This window comes from Schistocerca piceifrons, chromosome 1 (genome assembly GCF_021461385.2).
Source record: "Schistocerca piceifrons isolate TAMUIC-IGC-003096 chromosome 1, iqSchPice1.1, whole genome shotgun sequence".
In the NCBI taxonomy this organism is placed as follows: domain Eukaryota; kingdom Metazoa; phylum Arthropoda; class Insecta; order Orthoptera; family Acrididae; genus Schistocerca; species Schistocerca piceifrons.
The window spans coordinates 1021167188-1021191165 of NC_060138.1; the positions used below are offsets into that span (position 1 = coordinate 1021167188).

The 23978-nt window shown below is 44.6% G+C and overlaps 1 protein-coding gene across 1 annotated transcript in view; it reads left to right on the forward strand.

The window, feature by feature from the left end:
- The window catches only part of LOC124795882, a 507389-nt gene that overhangs the window by 317776 nt on the left and 165635 nt on the right, over positions 1–23978 (forward strand). The gene's annotated exons all lie outside the window — the stretch shown is intronic.

Below are 23978 nucleotides of genomic sequence, written 5' to 3' on the forward strand. Positions count from 1 at the left end.
GAAGAATACGTTGGTCAGCCCGTTCCTCCGACTTAAATCCCATGTAGTACGTGTGAAATGCTTCGGGGAGACGTACGGCAGCACATTCACATGCACCAACAACCATCCAGTAACTGTCAGTCACGTTGATGGAGAAATGGAACGCCCTGCCTCAAGAACTCCTTACCAGCCTCCTGGCCAGCATGGGAGCACATTGTCGAGCATGCACTTCCGTCCATGGTGATCACCCTATTAAGAACTACGTAGCCTTTTCTATTGTCCAGGGACCATCATAAATCGCGGTGATTTCAATGTGATTAGCGTCATTGAATAAAAGTTACCTTTCTGTTCGTCTCGTTGTGCATTTCTTTCAGTTACCTTCTGTACAATACTAGCAGTTGTTTCTTTGTACAGTTCGAGTTTTATCAAGCCTTGACATATCTTGCCAAAGTTACTTTTGCTTCGAAGTTTCGTACACCAGTCTATTTCTAGTTTACTACAACATATCCAGAATAACTACAACTTTAAAAATTAGTTACAGGAAATACGGTTTAGTGTTCGTTTTTGGAAAAGAATTTTGCTGTAAGTAAATGACAGTGTTATATAAATGCTGACTTTAGTTAGCAGAGTGTGTCAGCGCTCGAGAAAATGGGTGCTTTGTTATTGGTAGCGCTCATGAGCCATACAATAAAAAAACGTTACTGAGTAAAAAAGAACATAAAAACAGTGGTACTTTTTTTCATTAGAAACTACGATTACTCATATCGTACTGATCTAAATGTGTACTAATAGAATTTCATAATAGCATCTGTAGAACATAAGGTCCAGAGAAATTACGGTTCACTGAATAAACTCAGTGGGTTTTGTGCTTTATTGATTACCCAGTGTATTCAACTGGTTTTGAAGTTTAGCTTTGCTGTTTCTGGTAGTGTGTGCCAATATACATGATCATTAAATGCAGCGTGGTGAAAGTTTGAGGGAAATGATTGCATGGAAAAGAGTAAATCAATTGGAAAACTGCCGAAGTGAACTGAATGCGTAGCATCTACATCTACATTTATACTCCGCAAGCTACCCAACGGTGTGTGGCGGAGGGCACTTCACGTGCCACTGTCATTACCTCCCTTTCCTGTTCCAGTCGCGTATTGTTCGCGGGAAGAACGACTGCCGGAAAGCCTCCGTGCGCTCTCGAAACTCTCTAATTTTACATTCGTGATCTCATCGGGAGCTATAAGTAGGGGGAAGCAATATATTCGATACCTCATCCAGAAACGCACCCTCTCGAAACCTGGACAGCAAGCCACACCGCGATGCAGAGCGCCTCTCTTGCAGAGTCTGTCACTTGAGTTTGCTAAGCATCTCCGTAACGCTATCACGGTTACCAAATAACCCTGTGACGAAAGGCGCCGCTCTTCTTTGGATATTCTCTATTTACTCTGTCAACCCGACCTGGTACGGATCCCACACTGATGAGCAATACTCAAGTATAGGTCGAACGAGTGTTTTGTAAGCCACCTCCTTTGTTGATGGACTACATTTTCTAAGGACTCGCCCAATGAATCTCAACCTGGCGCCCGCCTTACCAACAATTAATTTTATATGATCATTCAACTTCAAATCGTTCCGTACGCATACTCCCAGATTTTTTACAGAAGTAACTGCTACCAGTGTTTGTTCCGCTATCATATAATCATACAATAAGGGATCCTTCTTTCTATGTATTCGCAATACATTACATTTGTCTATGTTAAGGGTCAGTTGCCACTCCCTGCACCAAGTGCCGACCCGCTGCAGATCTTCCTGCATTTCACTGCAATTTTCTAATGCTGCAACTTCTCTGTACACTACAGCATCATCCGCGAAAAGCAGCATATTTGACTTTCAAATGTTCCATCGAAAAGAAACCAAAAACTTGTAGTCTCTACATATATAAATTGAATTCACGTTCTGCCGTACGTCTGTTTGTGCAAGCTAATCTCAGGAATTTCTGAAGAGGTTTTGATCTTATATTGATTAGTAGATACACTGATTCAAGAGGAAGGTTTTTTTTGTATAATTACAAATATTTCGTAAAATGTTTCTGAATTATGGAGAAATAAAATTGAAGTTGTGAGAATAACGACACTGACGTCTAGCGAACAATCATCAAAATGCTAGAGAGCAGCAGTGCGTCGAGAACGCAGCAGGCGAGCTGGAATTTGGATTTCGTTGTCAGTCCCGCTTTAGCAGCTGTGCAGAGCGGTCGTGATGTGTGTGTGTGTGTGTGTGTGTGTGAATTCCTAAAGGACCAAACTGCTGAGGTCATCGATTCGATCCCTAGACTTACACACTACTTAAACTAACTTAAAGGAGCTAATGCTAAGAACAACACACACCCATGCCTGAGGGAGGACTCAACCTCCGGCGGGGGGGGGGGGGGGGGGGGGGAGCGAGCGCGCAGTCCGTGAAATGGCGCTGGCGCCTCAGCCCGCGCGGCACGAAGATAAGTGTTTCATCCTGCAACGCAAGATCGCTCACCATGTTTGCTTCCTCCTGTCGGCGATAACGTGGCGCCGAAGTGCTACAAGAACATGGCGAATAAATACTAGGAATCAACACTAAATTTCACCTAAGGCTTCACTAGGGCAAAAGCACTTTTTAAAGGAGGAGGCCAAAATCCCAGTTGCCGACCTCGTTGGCATTCACTGTTTGATCGTAAGTAATATGGACTATATGAAGCTTATTAACGATGCTACATGTAACAAAGTTCTTCTAGAGATGAAATGAGGACCTCATTTCTGCCAAGCAGATTGCAATCTTGTCAACATCGAAGTTAATCATGCTGGACTGCACATATTCGAACTGCCCTTGGAACTCACAGTGGCAGACGTCTTGGGAGCGCCCCGCCCTACAGCACGGTACAAGAACAGGTGGCAGGAAAGTGGATCCAGTTTAAGATTTATCCAGTCCTCAATAGAGTACGACAAATACTGCTACGACATGTACCATCGTACCTCCAGATAGGAGGCTGATAAACCATAATTATTTATGATACCTACTAAGGAGACTGCTACACTACGCTTGTCCGTCCTCTTTTAGAATACTGCTGCGCGATGTGGGATCCTTACGAGATAGGACTGACGGAGTACACCGAAAAAGTTCAAAGAAATGTGGGAGAGAGTGTCACAGAAATAATGCAGGATTTGGGCTGGAAATCATTAAAAGAAAGGCGTTTTTCGTTGCGACGGAATCTTCTCACGAAATTCCAATCACCAACTTTCACCTCCGAGTGCGAAAATATTTTGTTGACACCGACCTACATAGGGAGAAACGATCACCATGATAAAGTAAGGGAAATCAGAGCTCGTACGGAAAGATATAGGTGTTCATTCTTTCCGAGCGCTATACGTGAATGGAATAATAGAGAATTGTGAAGGTGGTTCGATGACCCCTCTGCCAGGCACTTAAATGTGATTTGCAGAGTATCCATGAAGATGTAGATGTAGATGGTCAGCCTAAAATATGTTCTGGTGGTGGTAAGGAAGGTTATCTATTTTCCGAGTGCCTCCAGCATTGAATCACACACCTACCTACGCAGAATGTGGTACCTCCACTGACGCCAACGATCCTCCCAGTGACCTATGCGGCGGCGCTCACAGTGTCTCCGACTGTCCAAACACCACAGAAAAACGTTGATCTACAGGAACAACCCACCGTGGATCGATCAATCAGCCTAGCAGACTAGCCAGTGGCAGAACTCTGGATGACGCCGTCGATATTACCGAGTACTGCAGTCATCGCCGGCAGCAGGATGACAACAAATCACTTATTACGCCTACTAAAGCTTTGTGTCAGTGACGCACGAACCAATACCATCGTCTGACACAGAAGGACACACACGAAAACAGCGTTAATAAAACCACAGAAAGTAACGCCACAGGACCGCGCCGGAGGAAGAAGAACTGTTCCTACAGCACACCAACCACGAGGCTGACACCATTAATGCCTACTCTACCTCTACAGAATGGACGAAAGGATTTGCGGCGCCCGTCTGCCTGTCCTCTGTGGCGAAGGCTTCAGGACAGGCTGCAAACTCACTCGGTCCCTCCCTATGGACCAGTACGTTCTGGTGGAACATGAACAGACTTTCACGCCTATACCGTAGGTCGAGGATGTTGAGATCGTGCAGGACCAGACCCAGACCCCTCTGAACAGAATTGGGAGAGCCGCCGTCGGTGCGGGTGTTACGTCACTCGTGATGACCGCTTCTCTCCACCGTCACCATGGATAACGTTGCCTAATCACCACATCACCAGGCTTTCTGCTTGACCACGATAAATATCAACATTGTTAGGTCCTCTGTCAAGATCCAACTCCTCAAAGAAACAATACAGACAACGGGACTCGACTTCACATTCCTGTAAGACGTGCGAACAAATGATCTCCCGGACTTATATGGATATTCATCGTACATGGCGCCTGGTGGTCCTGCAGACATTGGCGTGACGATTTTAGTGCGAAACGGCAGCGAAGCCTCCAAAATGATGTATTTGCCTCCTGCTCGAGTATTGGCAGTCGCGGCACTCGACACCCAATGTTTATGCTCTGGCGGATACCACCAAACATCGTACTGGACCAGGTTCTGCTCCGTGGACATAGCTCCATTTTCCTAGGACAGTATGAAATCAGCATCTTCGCCGACGATTTCAATTGTCTCCTTCATCCGAAGGACCAAATCCCGCTCTACACTTCTTGTCTGGAATGGGTATAACGATTCATGCACTTGCGCGACACTTGGAAAAAGTACATGACGAAATTTCTTGACACACCCGTCTTACCAGTCATTTGGCGAGCCGACTGGATAGCATATATTGGTCAGAGGTATTACACAATGAGTTGTGGCCGCCGAACGATGGCATCTGGCCTTCTCCGACCACCTATATCTGCACGATGCATCTCCGCCTGCCACACGTCTGGTGTAGAAACGACTTCTGCAAGATGAGCAAAATTGACCTCCAGGAACCGGACTGCCGCCGCAACAAGGGTAAACTGTGAACGACGTCACTCCCGATACCCTTCCATTTTGCCGTGGTGGTTCCTGTGCCAAACAGTGAGTCGCTAGACACCCACATAATAAACAGTTTTTGATGTTACTGAGCAACAATTATACAATAATTTTTAAATGAACACGCCGCCATTTGACTGTAAGCCAGTTTTGAACCTTGTGTCCTGCAATGTATGCTAATGACATAAACTCAATCACTTCAAAATGGCTTAAAAGGCCTATACCTGAGTCGCCCTAATTAAATAAGCAACAATACAGACAAATGGCGGAGTGTTCATAAAAAAAACCATTTACACAGTTTGACACGGGCAGTGTTGCATCTCACTGACAGACCCTGGATTTTCACTAAGCGACATTCAGTGACCCCGATGCTCTATTGCCATCGATGGATAGACAGCGTAAACAACACTTAACAAGGCTCACATTCTGTCATTGACTATGCACCTGTTAGAACCTGCCGTAGCCTGTATGCACTGACACGACTGAATGAGCGCAGAGGTACCTACTATGCACCGCATTGTGGTGGACATGCGCCGACACGGTTAATCGAACGCCTTACAGCCCGAGGCGGTTGCTCCAGAACAACACAAGCAACCATAGTGAACTCCATGGAGGTTTATTCTCTTATTCTTTACCAGAAAAGAACCGTAAATGACGGAACAACTGTGACGTGCACTATTGACAGAGCAACAGTGACGGCGTTAATGGAGGAAGTCTTACCTGAAAAGGTGAGGGACGCATTGGACGAGGTACCCACTATGCACCACTTTGTGGAGGACATGCGCCGACATCGCCGAAGGTTAATCGAACGCCTTACAACGCGAGACGGTCGCTCCAGTACAACCCAAGCAACCATAGCGAATTCCATGGAGGACCATTTTCTTAATCGTTACCAGGAAAGAACAGTAAATGACGGAGCCACTGTGACATGCACTATTAACAAAGGAACAGTGACGGTATTAATGAAGGAAGTCGTACCTGAAAAGGTGGGGAACGCATTGGACAATGATGTGTCAGCAAGTCTCCAGGGTCTAATGGACTATTAACTGAGTTTTACCAGAACTTCCGTGCCTTTACGTTACCCCAAGAGGTTACCATATTCTACGAACTCTTGTCCCTGGACTACACTGTATCACCTACTTGCTGAAGGGCGTCTCATACTGCTACACATGCCAGAGGGAGGGCAAACGGTCCGTGACTATCAGCCACTTTATAGTGTCGAATACTGAATATGAGATCTTCGCCAGGCTTTTGTCAGGCCGCATTAAGACGTCCCAGAACAGACATTGCAGGGGGGGATATGGTAACATACATGTGGCCACGGGTGACTACAGAGACTTAATAGCGAACGCTCGATCGTCTCCTTAGATTTTGATTGGGCCTTCGATAGAGTGCATCACAACTTCCTCCTCCAGGTCAGGGACGGGATTTCCACCAAGCCTCACTGACACCCTGCAGCGCCTTTTGACAGTAGCCATCTCTCAGACGCAGTTCGACAGATGGACCGTGGATCCAAAGCCCATTGAGAGGTCTCTGCGATAAGGCTGCCCCCTATCTACACACCTTTATGCAATTGTACCCGAGCCACTCCTTGAGGGTCTCAACCACAATCTATCTGGCATGGCACTGCGAGACATCACCTTCCGCTACAGGGCGTACGCCGACGACCTGCTCCTGCTGGTTTGTTCCACCGATGAAATCTGCAACGTACTAAATTGGATTGAGCGATACGGACAGGCCGCGGGCAGTCTTGTGAACATCAACAAGTCGGTTACATTGGATATCGGGTGCGGTCTTGGGCCGAATGCTGTCGTCCCCTCCCGCCATTTACCGGAAGGAGATATTTGGGAGTCAGGTTTACGAAGGACGTGAGAGGAACGGCCACGGTGAGCTATCGACGGTTGCTACAGACTGTACTCATCATGGTGCGCCAGGAACTGTTCCGGGACTTGAACCAGCTGCAGTGCCTGAATTACCTGAACCTCTATAAGGCGTCAAAACTCAGTCACGTGGCAAATGTCTTCCCCTGCCAGCGATGACAGGTTTCAGACTTCAGGGAGACTTGGACTATTACCTATTCACAGAAGATGCATTTAAAGTACGTTAAGCACTCTCATCCTCGCCTGAGCTGTAGTGGGCAGGGACTAGTTAACGTCTGGGCACAGGCAGCTGCCCTCTATATGAGCAATATGTGGAAATGATGAACCAGTCAACAATCTTCCCTCGTGAGTTCTCGTGCCGTTCTCTCACGCCCCACCAGTGTCTGCGGCGCAGGTCGCGACACAGCTCTTTCAAGTATCGACATTCACTGTCGAACACAGCGATGTGATATCGCATCTCCTTGAATCTCGATCGCCGAAGCGAAAGATTTTTTACACACCCTTCTGCTGTACACTACTATTCATTGGCCACGAGTGTAGAAAACGATACACCACCACTTTCTGCCCACCACAGTGGCGCATGACGTGGTAACAAGTCAAAATATACGACGACACACTGGCTCCACAGTTACCGTATTAAAGAAACCGCCCCCCCCTTTCCGCTGACTGCCGCCTCCTAGGCACCGATGAGCGTCACTTCACGGCGTATGGTCGTCCGGCGTTTGGTGACTGACACAGAAAATCTTAGCTTGTTACCTCTGCGTCACACCTACCGTGATTCAACCTCGGACCCTCCTCTGTCTGGATGACCGCCTCCCCCCTCTCACCGCAAAATACCGTGCGATTACATGGTTCAAGGGAATGACCATCGACTATGTCTTCGGTGAAGGGGAGAAAGTGGAGTTGGAGTTTGATTATTGGTCGTGCCAGCAAACAGTGAGAAAGAAAAGAGATTGGCTCATGGAAACCTCCATTAATTGAGAATGAGTCTGTTGTATGAGAATGAGTCTGTTGTAGATATTTTTGCACAGCATTGTTGGAGACAGAAGACGCCGAATGCAGTGGACAAATAACATCCTATTGCACCATTTCCGGAAGAAAGATTCTCTTATCTGAAATTGCACAACACTCTACAAACATTATTTTTGTTTTATATTGAATAACGTTATGTTTTACAGGATTTTCATTGTTACACATTTACTAATTATAATCATGTAAAAAATTATATATAGAATCCTGGATCCTATCGTCTTAGGAGAATTTTTGAACATGGATAGGGGTTAGATAAGGATAGCTTTGATTTTTGTTTCTCTTTTTTTATATTAAATTTAGTTAGACAAGTAGATAGATAGGCGAAAATAAGTGGTAGATCGTGTGGCGGAGAACTGAATGGTTGTGGGTGACTTTCTTTCACTCTGCCTTTTAACCTAGTGGTCTCCTCTCAGTGATGTGGAGATGCGAAATTTCGAAATATAACTACAATTTCAGACTGCTAATTTGTGGTTCCCTCGGATTAAAAATCTTAATCCTTCGAACAATGGGCAGTGAGTTATTCAACTTTGAAGTACCGTAAAAATATAACTAAAAAATAACCACCCCATAATCAGACTGTGATTTGAGACCTACAATGTGAAATAATCAAGTATTTTCAACCAATAGTTTCACTGTATCCGTTTGAGAACAGAGGCCGAGGCGATGCCGCCCGCCACCTTTTTGTCCTCTGGCGTCATTAGGGTGCCTTATAGAAGGGCATGAGGTCAGCAAACCACTCTTTCGGCCGGTAAGCCTTTCAGAGTTCTGCTCAACTGGCCACAAGTTGCTGAGCATACCCCGTCTCAGTCCTCTCAACTAGCAAAATTTCCTGACAGTACCGGGAATTGAACGCTCTTCTTCCAGACAACAATCAGATACGGTGACCGCTTAGCTATGGAAGTGGATGCTGCTTAGTTATTATTGTACCATATTGCTGCGAAAATGGGTAAACTATCATTTGTCCGTGCAAGTATGAACACTAGATTCAAATCAGTGTCTGTACCGTCGTTCGTGAATTGTTATTTCCATGGTGACACTCATTTGCTTCCTCCCGAAGCCAAGAGCGCTATGTGATACATGTTACTGGCAGATCGAGAAGGTGTCATACTGTGGAGTCAAAAGAAGGGAAACGACAAGGAAAATTATTATAAGGTTCATGGAGGTATGTTACGTCCTTGCAACTAAATGACAGACAGTTTGCCATACGCGTTTCGCTTCTTTTATTTATGAAGCATCTTCAGTGACCAGTAGTACATGTCTGTTTTTATATTATAATAAATGCGTTATGTGTCAGTTATATGTATGTTACTCTCCATTTTTAGTTTAGAAACATCGTTTGCAGTACGTGTTGCTTACGATTTCCAATGTAGCTAGTCCATGTATATGTGGTTCTGGAGATATGTTAACTCGGTCCCCATATTCCATATGGCCGATTTCCAGCGTTTTTTGACCCACGTTTATCACAGCACTGCATTTTCACTTTTCATTGTGTGTTGAACGTGTGTATTTGCAGTGCGTAGTGTTGCCAGATATCGCTCTGTGTTTATCTTTTGTCTTTTGTTTGTGTTGTGTGTGCGGTATATACATTCATTTGATTTGTGTGTGTGTGTGTGTGTGTGTGTGTGTGTGTGTGTGTGTTTGAGAGAGAGACAGAGAGAGAGAGGAGAGAGAGAGACTTGAGACTTAGAGAGGGCTGATGATGATGATTGGGTTGTGGGGCACTCAACTGCGCTGTTATCAGCGCCCTTACAAAGTCCCAGTTTTTACATAGTCCAGTTTGTACATAGTCCAATCTAGCCACTGTCACTAATGATTATGATGATGATGATGATGATGAAATGATGACGACGACAGAAACACCCAGTCCACGGGCAGAGAAAATCCCAAACCCGGCCGCGAATCGAACCCGGGACTCTGTGATCCAGAGGCAGCAATGCTAGCGACTAAAATACAATGGACACTGCGAGGGGGGGGGGGGGGGGGGAAGGGTTCTTTATTTATTCCGGTTATGTGTCACGTTTCGGTTTGTTACTGATTTACAAGCTAAATGGTGCAAAATGGTTCAAATGGCTCTGAGCACTATGGGACTCAACTACCGAGGTCATCAGTCCCCTAGAACTTACGAGTAGAACTACTTAAACCTAACTAACCTAAGGACATCACACACATCCATGCCCGAGGCAGGATTCGAACCTGCGACCGTAGCGGTCGGCTTTTACAGGCTAACAGTAAGTTATTGTTTATATTGATTTGGTCATTTATTGTTTTTCATAGTAACGGTATTTTGTACATGAAAGTTTTCTAGCATCCAAGGAAGGACGAAAAAAGGAAGAAAAAGAACATGATGATAATAGGGGTTTTACTGCAGGAGCTGAGTTTTCACGTGCAAGCAACCTACCAGAAACAGACATTAGAACCTCAGAACTCGTCTGCGAAACTGTACAGTACGTCGCGTTTGTGGTAAACGGTTAGTCGTTCAGCTGACGAACGAAGCTCGTAAAGTGAGAGGCAGCGCTGGCAGCTGGTGAGCTATTTCAGAGCGAAGACGCGCAAACAGGTGCTGTGGAGCGCCAAGGGGCAGAGTCCTTGCCAACGAGGGCGAGGTTCCGCCTCTCTGATCCTAAAAAGAGTGTAAACGCTGCTTCCAGCAGCAGAGTTGTAAGTCTAGTAAAATAACAATACGTCGGTCATTTACCTTATACTGAAAAGTGAATAGTTTATCGTTTTCACGTATGAGTAATAGATATTGTTGTAAGCGTCAGTCAAATGAAAAGGACGTAGACGGAAAAAATTGGGTAGGTGCGAACAGGACTCACGAACTGAGGACTCTGTGCATTTTTTTCCTCCTTGGAGGCGTCAGTTTTCTGATTGGTCTGATGCGGCCCGCCACGAATTGCTCTCCTGCACCAAACTTTCCAATCAGAGTAGCAATTGCAATCTACGTCTTCAATTACTTGTTGGATGTATTCGAATCTCTGTCTTCTTGTTTTACCCTCTACAGCTCCCTCTAATATCATAGAAATTAATCCCTGACGTCTTAACAGATACCCTATCATCCTGTTCTTTCCTCTTGTCAGTGTTTTCCATACATTCCGTTCCTCGTCGATACCGTGGAGAACCTCCTCATTCGTTACCTTATCAGTCTACCTAATTTACAACGTTCTTCTGTAGCACCACATCTAAAATTCTTCTATTCTCTTCTCTTTCGGTTTTCCCGCAGTTAATGCTTCACTGCCACACAGTGCTGCGCCAAACCTACATTTTCAGTGCTAGTCTGCTTTTTACGTCCTCCTTGCTCCGTCCATCATGGGTTATTTTGCTGCCAAGGTAGCAGAATTCCTTAACTTTGTCTTCTTCGTGATCCCCAATTTCGCTGTTAAGTTTCTTGCTGTTCTCATTTCTGCTACTTCCCATTACTTTCATCTTTCTTCGATTTACTCTCAATAAATATTCTATACTCATTAGACTGCTCATACTATTCAACACATCCCGTGATTCTTCTTCACTTTCACTGAGGATAGCAATGTCGTCAGCGAACCTTATCATTTACATCCTTTCACCTTGAATTTTAATTCCACTTTTGAACCTTTCTTTTATTTCCATCATTGCTTCTTCGATGTATAGATTGAACAGTAGCGGCGAAAGACTACATTCCTGTTTTACACCCTTTTTAACCCGAGCACTTCGAACTTGCTCTTCCACTCTCATTGTTCCCTCTTGTTTCTTGTACATATTGTACATTACCCGTCTCTCCTTGCAGATTACCCTATTTTCCTCAGAATTTCAAACATCTTGCACCACTTGGGACTGCTGAACACGTTTTACAGGTCGCCAAATCTTGATTTTTCTTCAGCCTTCCTTACATTGTTAGCCGCAACGTTAGAACTGCGTCTCTAGTGCCTTTGCCTTTCCTAAAGCCAAACTGATCGTCTTTTCCATTCACCTGTATGTTATTCTTGCCAGCAACTTGGATATATGATCTGTAAGCTGATTGTTCAATAATTCTCGCACTTGTCAGCTCTTACTATCTTTGAAATTTCGTGAATGATATTTTCCCGAATGTCTGATGGTATATCGCAAGTATCATACACTCTACACACCAAGGTGAATAGTCGTTTTGTTGTCATTTTTCCCAATGATTTTAGAAATTCCGATGGGCAGTTATCCATCCCTGCTACCTTATTTGATCTTAAGTCGTCCAAAGCTCTTTTAAATTTTGATTCTAATACTAGGTCCCCTAGCTCTTCTATATCGACTCCTTTTTCTTCTTCCATTCCTTCCCCTGTCTCTTCTATATCGACTCCTCTTCCTTCTTCCATTCCTACATCAGACAAGTCCTCCCCCTCATAGAGGCCTTCAGTGTACTCTTTCCACCTACCCGCTCTCTTCTCCGCATATAACGGCGGAATTCTCACTGCACACTTAATGTTACCACTCCTTGCTTTCATTTTTCTATATGCTGAGTCAGTCCTTCCGACAATCACCTGTTTTAGATTTCATCACATTTTTCAAGCAGCCATTTCGCCTTAGCAACTCTTCACATCCTAAATCTTCCGTTCGTAAGTGACTTATCAATCTGTATTCTTGAATTTCCCTGCATATTTTTGTACTTCCTTCTTTCACCGATCAACTAAAGTATTTCTTCTGTTATCCATGGTTTCTTCGCAGTTAACTTCTTTGTAGCTACGTTTTTCTTCCCAACTTCTGTGCTTGCCCTTTTTATAGATGTCCATTCCTCCTCAACTGAACTGCCTTCAGAGCTATTCATTATCGCAGTACGTATAGCCTCAGAGAACTCGAAACATATCTCTTCATTCCATAGTATTTCGGCATCCCACTTCTTTGCGCATTTATTCTCCCTGACTAATCGCTGAACCGTGAGTCTACTCGTCATCATTAGTAAATTGAGTCATCATTACTAAATTGTGATCTGAATCTATATCTGCTCTCGGATACGTCTTAAATCCAGTATCTGATTTCGGAATCTTTGCCCGACTATGCTCTGGTCTAACTGAAATCTTCCTGTATCTCCCGGTCTTTTCCAAGTATACCTCCTCTTGTGATTCTTGCACAGGGCATTCGTTATTACTAACTGATATTTATGGCAGAACTCAGTCCTTCTCCTCTATAGTTCTTGCAACCAAGCCCATATTCTGCTGACACTTTCTTCTATTCTTCCACCTATAGCCACATTCCAATCCCCCGTGACTATTAGTTTTGCATCTCTGTTTGTAAGCAAACACGGACAGAAGAGCTTCAACCTCAAGACGATTATTTTCAACTCCCTTTACGTACTGAATTACCAGTTCAATAGCCGGCCGGTGTGGCCGTGCGGTTTAAGGCGCTTCAGTCTGGAACCGCGTGACCGCTACGGTCGCAGGTTCGAATCCTGCCTCGGGCATGGATGTGTGTGATGTCCTTAGGTTAGTTAGGTTTAATTAGTTCTAAGTTCTAGGCGACTGATGACCTCAGAAGTTAAGTCGCATAGTGCTCAGGGCCATTTGAACCATATGAACCAGTTCAATATCCTTGTATACTTTCTCTATCTCTTCATCTTCTACTTGCGACGTTGGAATGTATACCTGAACTATTGCTGTCGATGTTGGTTTGCTGTCGATTCTAATAAAAACAACACTATCACTGAACTGTTCACAGTAACTCACACTCTGTCCTACCTTCCTACTCACAACGAATCCTGTTCCCGATGTATTATTTTCTGCTGCTGTTGGTATGATTCTGTAATCGTCCGACCAGAAATGCTTTAATTTTGCCCATTTCACTCCACTGAGCCCCACTATATCTAGATAGAGCCCCTTTGTTTCTCTTTTCAAATTTTCTAGCTTTCCTGCCACGTCAAAATCGGTCATATCACGCGACGACTCGTAGAGTGTCATCTTTTCGTTGATATTCAGTCTTTTTTCTCATGGTGACCTCCCACATGGCATTCCCCTCCAGAGTTCCGAGTGGTGGACTAGTCCGTACTCTTGTGCCAACGGTGCGGTCATCGTGACACTTTTTTAATTACGGGCCACATGTCCTGTGGATACACATTATGTGTATTTAATGCACTGGTTTCCATGGTCTTCGGCATCAAAATGGTTCAAATGGCTCTGAGCACTATGGAACTTAACAGCTATGGTCATCAGTCCCCTAGAACTTAGAACTACTTAAACCTAACTAACCTAAGGACAGCACACAACACCCAGCCCTCACGAGGCAGAAAAAATCCCTGACCCCGCCGGGAATCGAACCCGGGAACCCGGGCGTGGGAAGCGAGAACGCTACCGCACGACCACGAGATGCGGGCTCTTCGGCATCCTCATGCCTTTGATCATTGCTAATTTTTCCGACTTTTAAGGGCAGTTTTCGGCCCAAGGGCAAGAGAGTGGCCTGAACATCTGTCCGCTCTTCCGCCCTCTATGACAAGGACGTTGGCAGAACGAGGGTGACTTTTTATGCCGGAAATCTTCGTCCGCCATTACTGATTAAGTTTACCCCAAATTTAAGCAGCGACGAGTTTCGAATGCAGGACGGTGGAGGTTTTAATAACTAATTAAGTCGCTACTGATAGACCACGGGTGTTTTAATTTCGAGCATAAAGTCGGATAACAAATGTCAAAAGAAATATTTTTTCGTGAGATATAATTTTAAATTAAACATTTTTTTTATTTTTCCTTTTAGTTGTGCTGTGAAACCTTTCTTCTTGGCAAATTTCACGACTCTACATCTAGTGGAAATACCTCACCAGTTTTATCGAGTGAATTTGTGTCATGTTACATAAATGGCCGTATTTTTTGATTGCCTTGGCTTACAAGTTTAAATTTCTTGCAACGCTAAGGGAACATAGACCTTAGCACGTGACATAAGTTTCACCTTGATACGTTTCCCCGTTTCTGAAAGATTGGATGGCAACAAAAGGTCAGACAGACCGTCTGATAACAAATGACAAAAAAGTCTTCATGTGATATAAGCAGAAATTAACAATTTTCAGATTATTTTCCCTTTGATTGTAACGTTAAATCTTATTTAACAAATTTCATGGTTCGAGGGTAAAGGGAAGTACTCTATAGGTTTGCCCTCCCTGCTAGCCGAGCGGTCTAACGCGCTGCTTCCCGAGCGGGAAGGCCTGTCGGTCTCTGGCACGAATCCGCCCGACGGATTAGTGTCGAGGTCCGGCGTGCCGGTCAGCGTCTGGATGGTTTTTAAGGCGGTTTTCCATCTTCCTCGGCGAATGCGGGCTGGTGTCCCTGATTCCACCTCAGTTACACTGTGTCGGCGATTGCTCTGCAAACACCGTTTCTACGTACGCATACGCTATAAATACTCTACCATGGAAACATTTGGGGTTACACTCGTCTGGTATGAGAAGTTCCCAGGGGTCCACAGGTGGCCGAACCGCACTATAGCCCTGGGTTCAAATCAAATGGTTCAAATGGCTCTGAGCAGTATGTGACTTAACATCTGAGGCCAGCAGTCCCCTACAACTTAGAACTACTTAAACCTAACCAACCCAAGGACATCACACACAACCATGCCCGAGGCAGGGTTCGAACCTGCGACCGTAGCGGTCGCGCGGTTCCAGACTGAAGCGCCTAGGCTGCCGGGGTGGTCGAGCGGTTCTAGGCGCTACAGTCTGGAGCCGCGTGACCGCTACGGTCGCAGGTTCCAATCCTGCCTCGGGCATGGATGTGTGTGACGTCCTTAGGTTAGTTAGGTTTAAATAGTTCTAAGTTCTAGAGGACTGATGACCACAGATGTTAAGTCCGATACTGCTCAGAGCCATTTGAACCATTTTTGAAGCGCCTAGAACCGCTCGGCCACTCCGGCTGGCTAACCCCGGGTTCGGTGTTGGGCTGAGGTAGGGTGGGTGGACTGCCGTGGCCTGTTGTGGAGTTGTGAATCACTGAGGGCTACGGCGGGACGAAGCCTCTCTTTCCTTTCTAGGCCCCTGGTGTCATACATATCCTGTAGGTTGCGACATAAGTATTTTCGAATATCCAAATATGTGACATTAATGGCCCATCTTTTTATTGCATGCTTTACTATTTTATATTGGCAGGAGACTGTAGACCTTAACAGACGACATAAATTTCAGCTTAATACGTCTACTCGTTCCCGAGAAAAAGGTGTTTGAATAGTCGGACAGACAGACAGACAGACAGATAGATAGATGGACAACAAAGTGAACTCATAAGGGATCCGTTTTTACCGATTGAGATACAGAATCCTAAGAAATAAGTAAACACTTTATTGTTTCAAAATTAATCATCGTAACTGTTAATGGTTAATGCCTTCTTGGAAAAGTGCGATTGCCCACGTAACTAGGCGTGTAGCCCTTCGTCCGAAGTAAGTCGATGGCCACAGAAGTCTTTCTCCAGCGCTCCAAAATTGTGAAATCATATGGAGGAGAATCGGGACTGTATGGAGGATAAGTAGGGGCTTCCCAGCTCCACTTCTGGAACATGTGGTCAGACATTATCCTGCAACAGAATGATGCTGTTTCGACTGCGCTGCAAAAGTTTCGCTGGGAAACTCTTACATATATCCTCCGTACAGACCCGATCTCTCCACATACGATTTTCGTATTTTTGTAGCTCTGAAGAAAGAAATTATTGGCCATTGATTCACTTCGGCTGAAGAAGTGTAGTTCTGGGTGCAATCATGGTTCCGTAGGCAACCGCAGTCATCTTTCCAGGAAGGCACTGACCGTCTTGATTCATGTTGGGATAAGTGTAGTAGGTCATGGCGATCACTTTTATCCATCGGTCTCGTTTTCATTTGACTGTCCTTTACAGCATCCAGACTCACTCGTTTCTGGAAACTTTGAACATTTTAGTTTTCTTTGTCATCACAGCCAAAAATTAAATTCCACCTTTAGGTGTTGTTGCCTTATCGAGTAGGCGTACAGACTTACAATACGGATAAAATTCATTTGATAGTGAGAACTGAAACAGCCGTTTGTCAAATTAAACCCTCCGCGAGAGGTCTAAAAATGTAACTTGTACTACAGTTACGTTCTCAGTCTCAAAGGCGGATGCTTTGAAAGTTTATGGCACAAGACTATTTACACAATACAGTTTAAAGTAGGTACAAAAAGAAATACTGTATGTATGACTGCCATATTTCTTCAAAAGAACAACTGTATATTTTTCAGAATGTTCAAATGTGTGTGAAATCTTATGGGACTTAACTACTAAGGTCATCAGTCCCTAAGCTTACACACTACTTAGCCTAAATTATGCTAAGGACAAACACACACACCCATGCCCGAGGGAGGACTCGAACCTCCGCCGGGACCAGCCGCTATATTTTTCATTATCCGAGGGAAGTAAGAGGATCGTGCAACGACATTCCCTCCTGGTGCTGAGTGGTAAGCTATAATTTGACAGAGAGTAAATAGCACCACACGCACTGTCAGTGCAGTTATTAAGCTCGCCGGTGGCGTGCGTATTACAGCCCAGTAGCGTGCATACAAATGAGAGTAAGCTCATTACTGAAAACTCTGATTTTAATGCAGCTTGGACGTTCTGCTGCGAAGCAGAGCTGACGCTGCCCTCGGCAAACAGTACACTGGACAGCATGCATAGGTGGGGTGCCTTGACACACATTATGACAATTAGGAGCTAACTGTCACACCGTGTATCAAGGTATCCACATTTGCAAGCTCTGTAACTTACGGTTTGCCGAGGGGCAGAAATCAATTCCTCCTGACGAAAGTGAAAGTGGCAATCAAAAGCTCAAAGTTTTTTTCTGAATTATCGCGGTCTGAAACCCGAGTGTTTTATACATTACACATTAATTTATTTGTTGTGTCTTGTATTGATGTATGTCCAAACAGACCAGTCTTCCATGACTTTTTATTATACAGTAAACAATAAATAAAATAACGTAAAAAGGCAACTAGCTGTTTGCAATTTATAACACCTGTAATATTTATGTGTGCCAAACTGTCACTATATGGTTATTTAAGTCTTAGATGAAGCTCATCCCATATAGACGCATCACTAATAATAATACATGTTTCAAATGTATAATTCGAAGATGCTTCAGAACGGAATACCAGTAATATTATTTACGAAACGATGAAAGTATTTTCAGAAAAGAATTTTCCATAGTTCTACTAAGTAACATAAAATTGAAATTAGTACCATAGAATAGAGCCCACGAAGAGGTTATTTACATCCCGCCAACTTCTTGGCGTAATATATCGAATGGATCACCGAGAACTTGATCTCCAAACACTTCGCCGGCCGTGGTGGCCGTGCGGTTCTAGGCGCTTCAGTCCGGAACCCCGCGGCTGCTACGGTCGCAGGTTCGAATCCTGCCTCGGGCATGGATGTGTGTGATGTCCTTAGGTTAGTTAGGTTTAAGTAGTTCTAAGTTCTAGGGGACTGATGACCTAAGATGTTAAGTCCCATAGTGCTCAGAGCCATTCTGAAATGAAGCTATTATTTATGTGCTGTTTTCACTGAAATAAAGCGTAGCATAGCGCCCACAGTTGCAGTTCGCACAAAGACTGTAATAATTACTGGTATATGTTTTTATTTTAGAAAGTCATAGTCTTTAAATAGAACAATGCTCACCGACACTAACTAAATAAAACTAGAGTAAATTAAAATGCCGACAGCGTTTTTTCAGGATTGTTGTACATGCAGACGACGAGTAATAGCAGTTTCGATCTTCTAAGTACACCATTAATATGCCGGCTTTTTCAGCCTTTAATCAATTGTAAAATTATAAAAATTATACAAATTTTCTATGAAACTTTTTAAAACATACAGAATTTTTTTCTATATATTGTCTCAATCGCATTTAACATTCCAAAATTGTTTACAAAGTGACGACCAGTTTCGGTAGCTTAACTATCATCTTCAGATCACATGTAGTATTACAAATGCACTCGCAGTGTACAAGACCATTGCATCGTCAATAACATACTTATTATTAATCTCCAGGTAAAATGTACTGTGTACAGCCACGTTATCTATGACAGCAATTGAAACTAAAATCCCTTACAGCGTCGTATTTTTTTTTTTTTTTTTTACATTTTGAAGCGTCCCTGCAATTACTTCCGTTACAGTCGATAACTGCAAGCAGGGATCTGACATGTAAGCTGCACTTGAAGTCAATAGTAAAATATAAGCTACATATGCAACATTGTCTATTGGGTAACATGACCAAACAGTAATAATACAGGGTGATTCAAAAAGAATACCACAACTTTAAAAATGTGTATTTAATGAAAGAAACATAATATAATCTTCTGTTATACATCATTGCAAAGAGTATTTAAAAAGGTTTTTTTTCACTCAAAAACAAGTTCAGAGATGTTCAATATGGCCCCCTCCAGACACTCGAGCAATATCAACCTGATACTCCAACTCGTTCCACACTCTCTGTAGCATATCAGGCGTAACAGTTTGGATAGCTGCTGTTATTTCTCGTTTCAAATCATCAATGGTGGCTGGGAGAGGTGGCCAAAACACCATATCCTTAACATACCCCCATAAGAAAAAATCGCAGGGGGTAAGATCAGGATTCTTGGAGGCCAGTGATGAAGTGCTCTGTCACGGGCTGCCTGGCGGCCGATCCATCGCCTCGGGTAGTTGACGTTCAGGTTTCATAACTAACCTTTTTCGTAGGTCTCTCCATACAGTTGATTGTGGAATTTGCAGCTCTCTGCTAGCTCTGCGAGTCGATTTTCCTGGGCTGCGAACAAATGCTTGCTGGATGCGTGCTACATTTTCATCACTCGTTCTCGGCTGTCCAGAACTTTTCCCTATGCACAAACACCCATTCTCTGTAAACTGTTTATACCAACGATTAATACACCACCTATCAGGAGGTTTAACACCATACTTCGTTAGAAATGCACGCTGAACAACTGTCGTCGACTCACTTCTGCCGTACTCAATAACACAAAAAGCTTTCTGTTGAGCGGTCGCCATCTTAGCATCAACTGACGCTGACGCCTAGTCAACAGCGCCTCAAGCGAACAAATGTACAACTAAATGAAACTTTATACCTCCCTTAATTCGCCGACAGATAGTGCTTAGCTCTACCTTTTGTCGTTGCAGAGTTTTAAATTCCTAAAGTTGTGGTATTCTTTTTGAATCACCCTGTATATGGGCACTGGGTGACACATGACAGCAGTACTGACCGTTGTGTTTACATGCCAGTGGCATGTTAACAGCTACAGCATTGCTAAATACTATCTTTCAGCACTTCTTGAAAAATCACGAAATACGTAACTTATAAGGAAGCGTCAAAGAAATTAGGGGACCGTAAAGAAAAGTCATACGAACATCATAGCCTCGTAGCTAAGCAGTTAAATGAAGCTGAGAACTGTCTGTATTTTGTACGCGTCCACTGCAGATTAGTAGGAACGTATGATGTCAGCATGATGGCTGTCCAGAGCATAGTGTACAACGTACTGCAGCTTGTCTTTACCAATTTTATTCCAAATCGTTGGAGTGGACTATGGGCACCTGGGTCTTTTTTCCCAGAGAAATGAGACAGACCAACTACACCGACTTTCTAAAAGCAATACACATTCTAGCGAGTATTATAATGTGGGCATGGGCTGCGATTGTGAACTCTTGGATACATTTTGTTTTCGCGAAAATATCACATAAGCTGCAGCTTCCCTTTCAGTAGTGTTAGAGGTGCAAGGTTTAGGTGATTCAATCTGTACATATTCATCTTGCTACATTTTGACAAACATCCTTTGGCAATGCGTTGACTTTGCCTGTTGTCATCCTAGTGCACAAGCGTTTATATGGTCCGAGTACTGATGTATGCGTGCGGTAGCTCTACACGGTATATGACTTCAGAATCCACGAAGAATCTATTTTAGCTTAATTTTACGCGTAACATGATGCATTTCGATGACAGAGACCTATCGCGCAAAACAGCACAGGATTTATAGGATTTACGACGTAAGTAGACCAAAAGAATTTTCTTATTCATGTATAGACCTAATCATGTCCTAATTCGCCATAGGTCTGTTAAAAATGAAAGAAATAGAAGGTTTTTTTTCTGTAGGGCACCATGATCAGCACTGTGAAAATGTGTCTCGAAATAAACCTGTTGCACTAAATCGGGAACGCAACCATCTTTTTAAAGTAAGTCTAATGATTAACACTGACTGCTATTCGATTCTACACTCCTGGAAATGGAAAAAAGAACACATTGACACCGGTGTGTCAGACCCACCATACTTGCTCCGGACACTGCGAGAGGGCTGTACAAGCAATGATCACACGCACGGCACAGCGGACACACCAGGAACCGCGGTGTTGGCCGTCGAATGGCGCTAGCTGCGCAGCATTTGTGCACCGCCGCCGTCAGTGTCAGCCAGTTTGCCGTGGCATACGGAGCTCCATCGCAGTCTTTAACACTGGTAGCATGCCGCGACAGCGTGGACGTGAACCGTATGTGCAGTTGACGGACTTTGAGCGAGGGCGTATAGTGGGCATGCGGGAGGCCGGGTGGACGTACCGCCGAATTGCTCAACACGTGGGGCGTGAGGTCTCCACAGTACATGGATGTTGTCGCCAGTGGTCGGCGGAAGGTGCACGTGCCCGTCGACCTGGGACCGGACTACAGCGACGCACGGATGCACGCTAAGACCGTAGGATCCTACGCAGTGCCGTAGGGGACCGCACCGCCACTTCCCAGCAAATTAGGGACACTGTTGCTCCTGGGGTATCGGCGAGGACCATTCGCAACCGTCTCCATGAAGCTGGGCTACGGTCCCGCACACCGTTAGGCCGTCTTCCGCTCACGCCCCAACATCGTGCAGCCCGCCTCCAGTGGTGTCGCGACAGGCGAGAATGGAGGGACGAATGGAGACGTGTCGTCTTCAGCGATGAGAGTCGCTTCTGCCTTGGTGCCAATGATGGTCGTATGCGTGTTTGGCGCCGTGCAGGTGAGCGCCACAATCAGGGCTGCATACGACCGAGGCACACAGGGCCAACACCCGGCATCATGGTGTGGGGAACGATCTCCTACACTGGCCGTACACCACTGGTGATCGTCGAGGGGACACTGAATAGTGCACGGTACATCCAAACCGTCATCGAACCCATCGTTCTACCATTCCTAGACCGGCAAGGGAACTTGCTGTTCCAACAGGACAATGCACGTCCGCATGTATCCCGTGCCACCCAACGTGCTCTAGAAGGTGTAAGTCAACTACCCTGGCCAGCAAGATCTCCGGATCTGTCCCCCATTGAGCATGTTTGGGACTGGATGAAGCGTCGTCTCACGCGGTCTGCACGTCCAGCACGAACGCTGGTCCAACTGAGGCGCCAGGTGGAAATGGCATGGCAAGCCGTTCCACAGGACTACATCCAGCATCTCTACGATCGTCTCCATGGGAGAATAGCAGCCTGCATTGCTGCGAAAGGTGAATATACACTGTACTAGTGCCGACATTGTGCATGCTCTGTTGCCTGTGTCTATGTGCCTGTGGTTCTGTCAGTGTGATCATGTGATGTATCTGACCCCAGGAATGCGTCAATAAAGTTTCCCCTTCCTGGGACAATGAATTCACGGTGTTCTTATTTCAATTTCCAGGAGTGTATTTTCACTTAGAAGCCACATATACCACTCGCATCTTTCTAAAACCTACATTAGTTTCTTGTCATACATTCAGCATCTACTGCGAAACTTTTTTGCCGTAAAGGTGCTCGCTTTCTATCAATAGATGTCCCATGGCTTCCGTGGCACCCTTGCTCCTGTGAGTGAAACTTACCGTTGGATCCTCCTCAGTGTTTTGTCGTATCTTGCAGTCTCATTGAGAAAGAGGTGACCTGAATATTGGTTGAGTCGTCAGTCTGCTGACTGGTCTGAAGCGGCCCGGCATGAATTCCTCTCCTGTGGCAACACTTTCGTCTCAGACCAGCACTTCCAACGTACGTCCTCAATTAGTTGTTGAATGTATTCCAATCTCTATCCTCTACAGTTTTTACCCTCTACAGCTCCCTTTAGCACTGTGGAAGTTATTCCCTGATGTCTTAAAAGGTGTCCCATTATCATGTCCGAGTTTCATTTCGGCGTTTTCTATATACTCCTTTCCTGGACGATTCTGCAGAGAATCTACACATTCCTTATCTTATTAATCTGCGTAGTTTTCAACATGTAGCATCACATCTCAAATCTTCGATTCTCTTCTGATCCCATTTTCCCACTGTCCATTTTCGATACGAAACAATGATGTGCTCCTATCGTACATTCTGAGAAATTCCTTCCTAAAGTTAAGGCCTATGTTTGATATTAGCAGACTTCTCTTGACCAGGAATGCTCTTTTTGCCAATGCTAGTCTGCTTTTTATGTCTTCCTTGCTCCATAGACCATGGGTTATTTTGCTGCCTACGCCAACCTATCTTCCATTACTCTGTTCCCCACACATCGTGGTGACGCCCTGCCTATAGATCTGTCTGGATTTCACCTACAGACATCCGTCTATTCGTCAGAGCCAGTCCCATAATCCTACGATCTCCTCGTACTGTAGTCCTTGTGGAAGGATCAGAAACTACTCTTCCTGCTACACTTTTGTTCTGAGTCTGTCTGGTTACCACTCATTATGTAGTCATTGCACTAAAGCCAACTATCTGTGAGATATGCCAGTACGATGTTCCCACGCCCCTCCTGCCAAAGATTCGACGTTTCTCAGTCTGAAAGATTTGGATAAGCTGCATCTGCGTGTAGTTTGAGTATGCTGTGTTGCGATCTCCACCTGACAGGTTCCAGTAACGTTAGACACACCAAATAGCCGTCACATCAGTCTCAAGGAATCTCTAGGAGCGCTTTATTTCTGTGCTGAAAATATTGATAAAAAGGTCTCTTTAGGATAAAAATTTAATCATCATACTTCACTGACACCCCTTTGGTAGCATCGGTCCACGTGCTAATGGTGTAACACTTTCCATTTCCGTCAGTGCATGTGGATTTCTCACCAATGAACAGAGCCAAAAAAGTCTAGTAAGATTTTCGTTTTGATAAACTGTATACAACTTGAACTACAATCCGGTATGCAT